This window comes from Podarcis pityusensis, assembly GCF_964106645.2.
Source record: "Podarcis pityusensis genome assembly, chromosome: 3".
NCBI lineage: Eukaryota > Metazoa > Chordata > Lepidosauria > Squamata > Lacertidae > Podarcis > Podarcis pityusensis.
The window spans coordinates 97490224-97504204 of NC_138026.1; the positions used below are offsets into that span (position 1 = coordinate 97490224).

General features: G+C 42.6%; 1 long non-coding RNA gene across 1 annotated transcript; it reads right to left on the bottom strand.

Annotated features, from left to right (window-relative positions):
• Positions 1 to 750: 750 nt before the first annotated feature.
• On the bottom strand, positions 751 to 5274 carry LOC308474405. The gene is made up of 3 exons (XR_013984701.1): positions 5101 to 5274; positions 4037 to 4340; positions 751 to 1104 (listed from the first exon to the last, which is right to left on the bottom strand). It is a non-coding gene; the product is annotated as an uncharacterized lncRNA (long non-coding RNA).
• Between the last annotated feature and the right edge of the window lie 8707 nt (positions 5275 to 13981).

Below are 13981 nucleotides of genomic sequence, written 5' to 3' on the forward strand. Positions count from 1 at the left end.
TTCTGCCCTATATACAGTATATCACACACAGCCGTGCTTCTGTTCCCCTGCAGTTCACCTTCCACCCAGAACTCATCTTGTTGTGCAAAATTATGTGTGGGATCAAACTATGTTTTACTCAGAGCAGACGCACTGAAATTAATGAACATGACCAAGTTAGGTCCATTAATATTTTTTTCCAAAAAAAATTATTCATTTTATAACACAACTAAACAACACAAACAGAAAAACAAACAATACAAACAAATTCTTGTCTTATCCTTATTTTTTCTAAACATTGTTAGGTGAACTTCCCCAAGTCCCCCCTATCTGATTTTCATTTTACCTCATCTTTAGCAGTTTACATATATCATAATTTTAACCTTTTTTTAATCACACTTACCTTTACCATAAAAATCTTCACATTTTATCACTTACAAATAATACTATTTTAAAATACACTATCTTCTACTTCTAACCCTACAGCCTATATCCACTTCCAAAGCTATTCTAAGATTTAAATAGTAACATATTTTTTCAAATATTCTTTAAACCTCTTCCAAGCTTCTTCCACCGTCTCTTCTCTCTGGTCAGTTCGGCAAGTTCCATATAGTCCAAAGTTAGGTCCATTAATTTCAATGGGTCCACTATGAGTAAAATTTAGTTTCCACCAAATGGATGCCTCTTGGGGAGACCCATTCATCCAGCTGGGAAAAACTGTTAGAACGAAGGTATTTTCCATCGTTTCTAAAAAGTGAAGGGAGTGGGCTGTTTCATAGAACGGAGGCGGCCGCACTCTTTTCTTTTTCATAGTTTTCATAATATTCCAAACCCTGTTCTGAGTTATCATACAGCAGACTTCTGAGATCTTTGGTTCTTCAATGAGACCCTCTCTCACAGACTGCAGTGACCTCCTGCATACATAACAGATGAGGTGCTCTCTCCTGGCTCATCCACAATTGTCCTGTCCTTTCCATGTCCAAGAGATTTTTATTTCGTCCTGCTGAATCAAAACACTCATCAATCAGGTTTTCTGCAGATTGACATTTGTTCCAGTTCAGTGGTAATCAGTGAGCTTTCCTGGGAAAAGTGGTGGGGCAAATGAAATATCTCTTGGTACTGTGCCTTAAAAAAAGCAAGGGACAATCAGAAATGTGGAGCCCTCAGTTATATCCCACCTTTCCTCTAAAGAGCTCAAAGTTTCCCACCTCCTATCCCCATAGCCACCCTGCAATGCAGGCAAAAGTGAGGAACACTGCCCCAAGGTTAGCAAGTAAGCTTCATAGCAGAGTGGGGATCTGAATCTAGATCACCTCAGTCTGAATCCTACACCAGGGATGGAGAACCTATGACCCTCAAGGAGATGTTGAATTCCAATTCCCATCAGCCAGGGGCCAGAATGACCCAATGGGCAGGGAATGCTGGGATTTGTGGTCCAGCAACATCTGAAGGGCCACCAGTCCCCCATCTCCATCGTACACACTAACCCACAGATAGGAAACCTGTGGTCCTCCAGACATTCATTTGTTTATTTAAGGCATTTTAAAAAGGTAAAGGTAAAGGACCCCTGACGGTTAAGTCCAGTCGTGAACAACTCTGGGGTTGCGGCACTCATCTCGCTTTATTGGCTGAGGGAGCCGACGTTTGTCCACAGTTTTCCCGGGTCATGTGGCCAGCATGACTAAGCCGCTTCTGGAGAAACAAGAGCAGCGCATGGAAATGCCATTTACCTTACCGCCGGAGCGGTACCTATTTATCTACTTGCACTTTGGTGTGCTTTCAAACCGCTAGGTTGGCAGGAGCTGGAACCAAGCAACGGGAGCTCACCCCATCACGGGGATTCGAACCGCCAACCTTCTGATTGGCAAGTCTTAGGCTCTGTGGTTTAGACCACAGCGCCACTCGCACTGCAAGCATTTACATACCACTTAATCATTAGCATGTTTTGGGATTCCCACCATGCTGTGCCCTAGCCAGCAGGGCCAATGGTTGGGGATGCTTTGAAAACAACCAGGAAGTAACTTCATTTACAGAAGGCATAAAGGAAGAGAGACAAGAAGAGGTGTCTTCAGTCACTCCTGATAACATCCCCGACGGCCTTAGCTGTGCTGGATAGTAAATGTCACATCTCATGTCAGATCTTGCCTGGATAGATTATCCCTGAAGACTTGGGTCTGCCTCCGAAACTAACATTAGCAGCTGCATGCTTTAGGTTAACCCTTCACCTGCCTCACAGCTGCTGTCGCTTTGCCCTGAGCCAAACCTTTTAAAGGAGGGGTGACTGGCTTCAGAGCACATCGGGCAAGAGTGCTGCAGGATAGATAGAGAAAGAATAGAGTGGAGAACATCTGTGCATGTTTGTCCTTCCATAGGACATTGTAAGGATGTCCCAGAGCAAGTGGCATGGCTGATTTGAAAGGACAATATTGCAGCACAGCTTTGCAAAGAATACAAAGCAGGGTACATCCCAGCCAAAGCGAAGCCCTTGGAAGTCCTGCTGGTTTCAGCAGGCGAAATATAAGTAACTGCTTGAAACATCTGGGAGTTAACATGACCTGGATCATGCCACTAGTAGCCAAACTCACAATGAAATAAAAAATCATTGGGGCAGGGGAAGGTGCTCATGAAGTAGGTCGGCCATCCCAAACCCTGGCATACCTGTCAACTGTGCTGAGGGGGGAAATGGGACACCCCATTTTTTTCTCTCACATGAAGACAGTGGCCAAAATATCTCACACAATTTCAGACCACACTTTTGCCATGAAAAAAGTGCTGGGGGGGCAGCAATCTTGCGCAGCACCCCAAAACGCACAAAAGCACTTTTGGGGGGCTGCGCTCTCAGACAGGACACATGACTCATGTGAGAGTGTGGCCCTGGAAAATGGCGTCCCGGTTTGGGGCCGCTTTGTATTGGAGGGCATGCCCCAGCCAGCACGGTTAGCAGAAACAGCTGGAGGTTCCATCGGTGTGGTGTAATGGTTGGTGTATTGGACTAGGACCAGGGAGACCAGGGTCCAAATCCCCACTCAGCCATGAAGCTTACTGGGTGGCCTTGGGTCAGTCACTCACTCTCAGCCTAACCTACCTCACAGGGTTGCTGTGTGCATAAAGTGGGGAGAAGAACTATGTGCACCACTCTGAGATCCTTGGTGGAAATGTTGGATGTAAATGTAGGAAAGGGAGGGAGGGAGCTTAAAATGGCAAATGTGTTTATGTGTAAGCCACCCAGAGTGGCTGGGGAACCCAGTCAGATGGGTGGAGTAGAAACAACAACAACAACAACAACAACAACAACAACAACAACAACAACAACAACAAACAACACAAGAATAGCCCTGCTATATCAGGCAAAGGCCCATCTATTCTAGTATCCTGTCCTCACAGGATGTTAAGTTTAGCCTGTAGAGCCTAGAAAAGAGGAGCCTGAGAGGAGAGCCAGTGTGGTGTAGTGGTTAAGAGCAGTAGATTCGTAATCAGGGGAACCGGCTTCGTGTCTCCGCTCCTCCACATGCAGCTGCTGGGTGACCTTGGGCTAGTCACACTTCTCTGAAGTCTCTCAGCCCCACCCACCTCACAGAGTGTTTGCTGTGGGGGAGGAAGGGAAAGGAGAATGTTAGCCGCTTTGAGACTCCTTCGGGTAGTGATAAAGCGAGATATCAAATCCAAATCCAAACTCCATATGATAGCCATCTTCAAATATCTTAAGGGCTGTCACATGGAAGAGGGAGCATGCTTGCTTTCTCCTGCTCCGGAGGGGAGGACTTGAACCAATGGCTTCAAGTTACAAGAAAGGAGATTCCGACTAATCAGGAAAAAGTTTCTGACAGTCAGAGCTGTTTGGCAGTGGAACAGACTCCCAAGAGAGGTGGTGGACTCTCCTTCCTTGGAGGTTTATAAGCAGATGGCCATCTGTCATGGATGCTTTAGCTGAGATTCCTGCATTGCAGGGGGTTGGACTAGATGACCCTTGGTCAACTCTATGATTCTGTGATTCACAGTGACTAGCAAGCTGTCAATGGGAAACCCAGAAGAGAGGTTAGGGTTGCAGTTTACTCACCATGAAGTTCACCAAGTGCTCTTGGGCAAGGTGCCATTTATTCCCCTGCCGTATGATCTCCTGAAAAACCAGTAATATCTGATCCAGGCACAAGTACACAGGCGGTCTAAAATACTGCACGTTAGGCCTGATTGGCTCTGAAGGAGGCTTCCATGGTCTGGTGGTTTCAAGTCATGGTGACCTGAATTATTTTATGCATTAACCTCTGAGACCACTGTGGAATTATAAGAGGTGAAAGCAAGTTCACACTTCTGCCCGTCTTTGTTTCCAGTGGTCATTGATAGCGCAAGCTATCTTGCACCTGCTGTGAAAATAAATAGGGTCAATATGGTAATACGCACTTTTGTGTGTGTGTACCTATTTTCCCTTGATAGACTGAAACAAAGCTAACGCACTTTCCCCCCACTCCCTTGCATATATAAGCATCTTTTCATTCACAAGATCGCCACTGCCCCTCCCCAAATAAAAGGCAGCATGAAAGAAATGCAAAATAAAATAAAACAAATAGCTGAGTTTATATTATACTAGGCCAATTTACTCCAGTAACTGCACTGATTTACGTCTGCTTCTCATAAAACATTATTTCCACTTGGGTACAGATATCTAAGTTTGTATATGCTTTGCTTTCTGTGCCGTCCGGACAGCTCACAGGGGAAAGCATTCAAAAGAAGGACCAAATTAAATTTCAGAAAAAGAGGCTACCTTTCCAGACCAGTAATAAGACTTCTGTTGAGCTGGTTAGCTTTCCAGTTAGTCCTAGTTAAGGATGCTTGAGGAATTATGAAATTCAGAGCAAACTGATGGGATCTGCACTACCAGGACTGAAGCATGGACCAGAACATAGTTATCCATCAGATTTTGCTCTACAATTTCTAAATGCAAATGTTAGTGCAGGTTTTTGCAGGAACAATATGGGACGGACTAATGAATAAATACATGCAAAAGGGACACAACCAGAAATAAACATTTTCAAGATGAAGCACTTAGCAGATTATGTCAAGACTTCGTCAAACCTTTGGGAAAATCTTTGGGGAAGAGGTTCATGTATCTGCTTTTCTACCTACTTGGGTAAAGCTTCAGTGGTGGTTGCCTCAACTTGATGAATTTTAGCAATACTAGAAGTTCAACATGTGATTTTCCCAATTCCTCTTGATGGGCCCAGTACCTCAAACCCATTAGAGAAGCCCATTAGGTCCAGCTTGCTGACTCAGGTACATTCCACTTTTCCATCTTTATTGGTAATCTACAGACCTTCAAATTCAAGGAAACAAAGATGAAATTCCACACAAGGAGGGCTAAAAACCAAATAAAATAGAACAACACAAGTATTCTCTTTACAATTAATTTGTTTACAACCATAGAAGCCCACTCCTAGGGGTTCAGGTCCCTGTAAACATAAAGGTACCCCTGACCATTAGGTCCAGTTGCGGACGACTCTGGGGTTGTATGCTCATCTCGCTTTATAGGCCAAGGGAGCCAGCGTTTGTCCACAGACAGCTTCCAGGTCATGTGGCCAGCATGACTAAGCCGCTTCTGGCGAACCAGAGCAGCCTTTACCCCCTTACCTCCCCTAAAATATTTGAGGGGGTCAGGGGCCCCAAAGTTGATGGGCATTGCTTTTCCAATGATGTGGTGTGCCATGTCATGTGATCAGGCAGAGTGGGGCTTACGTGGGCCACACACCCCCCCCCCAATATTTTATTCAAGTTGGCATCCCTGCTAACTTGAAACTTTTCATCTGACTTGGTTAATTATCATTGTGTGTTCATAACCAGAGCTGGCTTACCACAGTTTGCAGTCACTGAGGTAATATACATTGCCATATAATGAAGGGGACCTTCATAAATCCATTAAGTCTAGAATAAAAGGCCACATCTGCCCCATATATGTAAAGCACTGTGATACCACTTTAACAGCCATGGTTCTCCCCACGCACCCCACAAAGAATCTGGGGAACTGTAGTTTGTTAAAAGTGAATTTTAATAATCATAAGTTGGCAGTCATACCAGTATTTTTTTATTTCGGTCAACAACTTGTTGAGAGCAGCCATACCAGTGCACATTATTTTGAGTCCAGTTTTCATATCAAAACGGTGGTATAAAACCCACCCTTTCTCCTAAGTTATAATTTAAATGCAGGGACCTGTTTTTAACAAAACAAAAAAAAAGCATCAATAGCTCTTAAATCTTTGCTCTTGCACTCACTTTAAAGTCAAGTAAAGAAAAAAATTCTCCTGCTTTCGATTCTCAAACGTCTTAGGACTCTTCCATCAGACAAACATGTTGGAAAGACTAGCACCAAAAACACCATGGCTTTTGAGGGGAGAAAGAGGAATTGTTTTTAAAGTCAAATTATGCTAGAACGCTCTTAATAAGGAGCTGAGTTTCCGTCAACAAACAATCTTGCAAAGGATGCTGTGAAATCCTGCCCATCTCTTCTCTGCCCCCGCCCCCGCTGCTTTGCTTATTAATGGATCCCCTCGGGTGCTATATGCTCTTCGTACACATAGTTTGAAAAGAAATAACATTTTTGACTTTTAAAAGCTCTACACAGAAAGTGGTTAAGAACCCCCTATCTCTCTGTGAATTTCAATGGAATACAGTCCAGCCTTCTCACTAGTTCTGCTAATACATTAGGCGCTGGGTGGACAACATTTTGAATACAAGTGCTATCAATGTGCAGCAGAGACGGGCTGAAGAGTGGAATGCTCTCCCCAGGGAGGCTCGCCTGGTTCCTTCATTAAATATCTTTAGGTGCCAGGCGAAAACAGGCCTTTATCTGATTAACATTCTATGGCCTTTTCATACCCTCCAACATTTCTCCAAAGAAAATAGGGACAACCTATTCTACATCAGGAAGCTTCTCCTGTGTTTGATCTCATGGCACACATAGACATCATATACACATCTGTCACCTTGAGCCAATTACAACCTCTCTGCCTAACCTACCTCACCAGATTGTTGTAAAGATACCATGTGTGAGGGAAAGGATTGTGTACAACGCCTTCCACAGATAAATGGAATGAAATTAATTTGTAGCTGTAAGCTGCCTTGAGTCCCTGTCAGGGGAAAAGGTGTAATAATAATAATAATAATAATAATAATAATAATAATAATAATAGGAGGAGGAGGAAGAGGAACTGTGAGAATGATCAGAGACGTACCAAAGAGTCAATCCTGTTGAACTCAGTTCTGAGCACAAATGCTTAGGACTGCAGTGTAAGGCTGCACAGTCTTTATCCAGTTACCTGGGAGTAAGCTCCACTGAATAAAGTGGGACTTCTGAATCGACCATGTAAGGCTCCATTTACAATAAAGGAATCAACACACTGACACAGGCTTGCTGCTTCTTTCAAAGAACTGCAAAACTTGAATACCTTGAGCAATTTCAAAACGCTTTAAACAATCATCTTCTTGGTTATCTTGGGTTGGTTCAATGATGGTTATCTAAGCCATCATTGAACAGAAAAGAGCAAACGCCCCCAATTAGTTTTCTATTAGTTCAGGGCAAACTAGGGCAGAGTCATTAACAGGGTGTTTCCAGAGAGGCATGATCAAGCGGCACCCAACCATTGCAATACTGCCAGAAGTGGAATCGTGTCTCTACTTCCAGACTTCCAATCCTGAGGGATGGAGAACCTCAGGCCCAGGGCCCAAATATGGCCCTCCAGACATCTCTTTATATGAACCAGAAGGTTTCCCACCCTTGCGAGAACAGAATGCTGGACAAGATGGGCTTTTGCCTTGTTTTACTGTCCTTTTGCTGACTTTCAGGCTCTCCTGGTGAGGGAGAGTCTCTATGATCACTTCCTGGCTGGGAGAGGGGGAGAGACAAGATGTGGGAATTAGTGCAGTACAAACCTCCCTCCCAACTTTTCTCTCCCTCTTGATAAGCAACAGTGACCCCCTGCCCGGAAGCCAGTACTGCACCCCACCCTGCCCTTACAAGCCAATTTTGCTGTTAGGGTTAGTTACTTTGTTGATTGTTGTTGTTTAAACTGATTGAAATGCACATCAAGGTGGGAACAGCAGGGTTGCCATATGTCCAGAATACTGTGTCCAGGCGGAAATTGGGAAAATCTGGGCGTATGGCAGTCCAAAAAAATAGCTCAAAATTGGCAATTTTATTAGCAATTTAGCCCCCAAAGCTCCACGACTTTTCTGTCCAGATTTTCACTGTTTGAAATACGGCAACCCTACCTGTCAATAAATAACGTGAACCAAGAAACCAGCAAATAAAATAGTCTGCCTATATCTATTGGTTTAAACAAAAACACTTTGCTGTCACATCCTTGTGGAAGTGTGTGTCTTCTCATCTACAGTCCTGGTGATGGTCTCCTCAAGTGCTTCTCCCCAGGTCTCTTTCAGTTCTTGTTCAATCCACCAGGCGCTAGCTAGACAACTCTGCATGCACATCATAAATAATGAAACAGACCTTGAAAATATAATATGACTTTTTATAGCTACCGTGTGATCCATAAACTCAAATAAAAACAACCTCAGAAAAATAGAGCTGAAAAATCCATTATCAAATTCATGCTTCTTGCTCAGCTATAATCCCTACAAGGGAGGGGGGTGGAAATTAATAATAATAGCAACCCATGCTATAAATTTGTATCCTGGGTGCATGGAATCTGATAAAAAAATGTAAGAGGCTTAACAATCCCAAACTGAATTTTTTTCCCATATAAATGCCTAACCTGGTCTCAAGAATGTATATGAGAAGGAGACTTCATTCCAGATGCATGGATGAGATCAAATGAGCCAAAGAATATCAACATACTCTCGCATCTGAGAGTCGGAAGATCAAAGTTTGCGCCAAAACACAATGGAAATCAGATGGCAAGCTTCTCTGCTTGTGCAAACGCTGCATAGATTTTCATTACAAAGAGGCCCAGGCTTGGCAATGGAAGCATGCGAATGTAAATATATGTGGATTCCATAGTAAAGGTGACAATGATATTAGAGGTAATGCTAAATACACATCCCATAAATGTAAGCCGCTATACCGAGAAAAGCACAGGTTGTATCATCAACGGGACAATTGGTGGGCTTGATGTTCGGCTCTCATCGCCAGATTGATTCAAAGCCCTGATGGAAGGAGGTGGGTGCTGCTCTATAAACATATAGGCTTGTCTCCTACGCTGCACAAGCACAGTTCCACTCACCCTGTAAGACTGCTCCTTCTCTTTGCAAACCCCCCAAAATCTGCTCTTGGGGGATCCTCCAACCCTTTGGAACAGATTTTGAGGACGCAGAGGGGAGGGGAGGCAGAAGTTCCATTGTACAAGCAGAAATCTGTCGTGTGAGTAGAACGGCAGTGTTGGATGAGACCTATATGTTTTATAGTGGATTAACATCAGGGGCTCCCATGCACCCATGCTAGAATCCTGAGACTTATATTTTGAGAAGGATATGAGAATTTTCCATTAAGTATCCCTACTTTCCCAGATCTGCTGTTCCCAGAGATCTCTATCCAAATACATATTGTTGCCTGAGGTAGGGAGAAGGAAGAAACTATGCTCAATTTGCAGTTTAATACAAATAAATGTATTAACACTTTCAAAAACAATACATGATCCACAACGCAGCTACCCTTTAACATTCACGTGCCTCCTATTCTGTGAGGCAGTACTTCAACCAAAAAAGTACACACAAATGTGTATATTAGGGGAAATGTGCATCAACTTGTAGCGTGTTGTGTGATTTTCTTCTTACGTAGTTTTGTGAAGTGTTATTGTACACCTCTTAAAAACACTTTTCTGAAAAGTGGCGTAGAAAAATTTTAATAAATGAATGAATAAATAAATATTAGTGAAAATAACATATAGAAATGCATTAAATTCCTTGAAACAATTGGAATCCAAAACACATTAAAATGCCCCTGAAATTTCATAGAGACTTGTTTCTTTAAAAATAAAATAAAATCTTAAACTAATGTAGATATGCGGAGAAATTAACTTAATATTGGGGAAATGAGAAACTAGAAAAAAAAACAAAAAATGGCAGACTCGCCCATCCCTATTTCAGACTCAGAAGTTCATCAATAAAGCTAGCATTTCTACTGATTTACAGCTTCAAGCATTTTTGACTGTAGCAACCATTGCATCTTACACAGATTAGCAATGGCAAATGTTATATTTAATGCTCCACCCACTTTTTCTTCTGGTCCCGCCCATCATGAGTATGTGACCTCCTGGAAGCTTGCCCAGATGGGAATGATGTGGCCCCTTGGCTCAGAAAGCTTCTCCATTCCTGATCTACAGGGTCCTTTTACTACAACTCATTTAAATACTACAGCCTAAATGTTTCCGAGACACGATGATGGCTATTATCTGTAAATTCCTCTGATCCTTTCTGGACGAGCCCTCCTTTATACTGCCTTCCTCCAAGAAGGCAAAGCTCAGCATGGCCGGTCATGGCCTCTCGCTGAAAATATGGTGCATGAAAACCCAGTAACTAAGAGCCTTCAATTGCACAAATGCTAAAAAGGTAGGAGAACAGAAAGCAGCAGGCCCCTAAAAGCCATCTGCCACCTTGGCCTGCCCGTTCGTCCGCTTCCCCCCAGCAGCGTTTTATATGAGGGATGATGTCTCTATATTGCTAGCAAGTCATTCGCAGAGTCACTTCTTCCAACATGTGCCCTGGCTCTAGGAAGACAAGTGGGATTGCCCTCCTCTTCAGACTCTGCATTATCTGCTTGCGCATTTCTCAGTTCTGAGGCACCAATCAGATATTCTTCCAAAGTGACCTGAAGCTCTACAGACATAGAGATGTCAATGCTACTTTCAGGCAATTAAACAAAACACACACAAACTATTGTTATCTGGTTAAGATCTTCCGTATAGTTGTCTGCAAAGGATGTACTGGAGATGCTCAGATGAAAGTGATGCAGCTCTCAGAAAGGGGGTGGGATGGTTTGAATGTTACTTATGGATGCAGGAGAGACTTTGAAAGGAACATTCTAATGTTACCATAGAAAGGCGCATTCTGAAATAGCATAACTTATTCCTATAATTAATAATAATAATAATAATAATAATAACTAATAACAACAACAATAATATATTTATACACTGCCCATCTGACTGGGTTTCCCCAGCCACTCTGGGCAGCTTCCAACAGAATATATTGAAAACATGATAAAACATCAAACATCAACCATTAAAAACTTCCCTAAACAGGGCTGCCTTCAGATGTCTTCTAAAAGTCAGATAGTTGTTTATTTCCTTGACATCTGATGGGAGGCCGTTCCACAGGGCGGGCGCCACTGCTGAGAAGGCCATCTGCCTGGTTCCCTGTAACTTCACTTCTCGCAGTGAGGGAACCACCAGAAGGCCCTCAGAGCTGGACCTTCCAGCAATTAAATGGTAAGCTCAGAATGTTGCTTTTGAGGTCTCTCCTACATCCATGAGTAACAATGAAAACAATGAAATGTAGGTTGTAGCTTTGGCGGTGGTGTAGGGGAAGAGGGGAGCAGAAGAGAGCCGCTCTGGGACTTTTTTAAGAGCAGGAGTGGTGGCACTGGAGGACCATGGTAATAATAGCACCACTCCACCTCGAGTACTGTGCCCTGTTCTGGGCACCACAATTTAAGAAGGATATTGACAAGCTGGAACGTGTGCAGAGGAGACCAGCCAAGATGATCAAGGTCGTAGAAACCAAGCCTTGTGGGGAACAATTGAGGGAGTTGGGTATGTTTAGCCTTGATAAGAGGAGACAAGATAACCATCTTCAAAAATCTAAAGGGCTGTCACATGGAAGATGGAGCAAGCTTGTTTTTTCCTGTTCTGAAGGGTAGGAACCAAACCAATGGCTCCAAGGTACAATAAAGAAGATTCCGACTAAACATCAGGAAGAACTTTCTGATGGTAAGAGCTGTTCAACAATGGAAAGGACTCCCACGGAAGGTTGTAGACTCTCCTTCATTGGAGTTTTTTAGAGCAGAGGTTGGGTGGCCACCTGTCATGGAGGCTTTAGCTGAGATTCCTGAATTGTAGGGGATTGGATTAGATGACCCTTGGAGTCCCTTCCAACTCTACAATTCAATGATTCTATGATACAGATAATGCTTGAGGTAGTGAGTGGTTATAGTGACTGTATGGAATGGATGGTAAGATGAAGTGACAGAATGAATGTTGTGTTTTTTGAAACAAATGATTAAAATGACCACAGCCACTGCTAAGGTCCAATGACAGGCTTCCTCAACCTCGGCCCTCCTGATGTTTTTGGCCTACAACTCCCATGATCCCTAGTTAGCAGGGCCAGTGGTCAGGGATGATGGGAATTGTAGTCTGAAAACATCTGGAGGGCTGAGGTTGAGGAAACCTGTCCAATGACGTCAAGAAATGCAGTGGTGTCATGAGCAGAAATGGAAGAAAGCATCAATATTCATATTTGTCACATACAGTGCTGCCTCTGTTCTGCTACAGTTCAGCTTCTGACAAAACTGTGTCATTCATCTGTCTGTTATGTTAAGTTTTTACACCATTCTTTATATATTTAATTACATTATTCCACCCCATTCATTTCAGTGCAAAGGAAATGCAATGCACTGTGGGGGGGGCGTAATCAATTACATATCGTTAGCAAACTGAAAACAGCAACAACGGTGAATGTTGACTGTATTTGCTTGCTTGGTTTCTGTTCTTTGTGGGATAAACCCAGCCGCATATGACAAACATGCTTAACTCTAATTAATGCATGAAGGAGTTAAGACAATAGAGTAAGGTGTCCTGTCAGACTTAGCTAGGTCACACCCCCTCACCTTGGAAGGAAGTGTTACCACATTCTTTGTTCTCTCATTTCTTCTGCCATGTTAACCTGACCAGTACAGGTGTCTAAGATGGATGCTCCAAGATTAGACTGTGGGGCTTTAGCAAGCCACCTTTTTGTTTTATACAAATAATTTAGAAATGTTTACCACTTTGAAATTAACCTAAGTTTTGCTGCTTGTCTTTTCATATATTATCATTATTATCATTATTATTATTACTGCTGCTGTGTGGAAAAGCACATGAATTGGACCTTTGAAGAGTTTGTAGGTAAAGCAGTTTTAACTTACCAAACGTGTGGCCTTGTTCTACTTAATGGACGTGGGTGACTTATAAGGGGCTATTTTAAAAGTAACAACCTATATTGCCACAGTTTGTTTTGCTGCATGTTTTGTGATTTTAAATCTCTGCTGGGACTCTCTCAGCAAATAGTACTCGTCTCCCGCCCCCTGCCCCCGTTATTCTTTTACCAAATTGTTAAAACAAATAGGACAAACAGTCAAACATCAGCAATTTCCACTTCCATTTCTGTTTTTGGCAGAATCCTCTACATCCCTAGTCAAGTGTCCTCAGAGGTGCTAAGGCCACCAGACTGCAATTTGTAGATTGTAGATAGATAGATAGATAGATAGATAGATAGATAGATAGATAGATAGATATTCAGGACAAAGTTTAAGTACAACTCCAACAAAATATTGACCATTACAGATTGGTAAACTTTGCTTCTAACAATTCCTTCTTTTGTCAAGACAAACTGAGATCCACAAAACAATAGTTATTGGTCAGAAATCCTAAGGGGAAGATTCAAGAAACACAAACGCATATAATGCTCAAGAGCACGTTCCATCTCGAAATCCATTGGTGCAAATTTTGATTCTCTTATTGGTTCTGAACTGCCATCTCCAGCTGCTTAAAATAACAGGCTTTTCTGACAATAAGCTTCCTTTCTTTTAGTAAATCTTTATTTTACTTTTGTTTTGGAGAGAGGTAAAGTCAGGTTTTTTAAATTTTTAAACCCTCTGTTTCCTTATGAAATTGACTTCTGTTTTAGCTGTGATCTTATGCTGTTAGTATCGTCTTTTGTGCAGCTCATTTTCTGTTGCAATGGGATTGTTATGGTTTGGAGGGAGAGCAGCGTTCCAGCTCTTTCACCATCTCTGGGTAAAAAATAA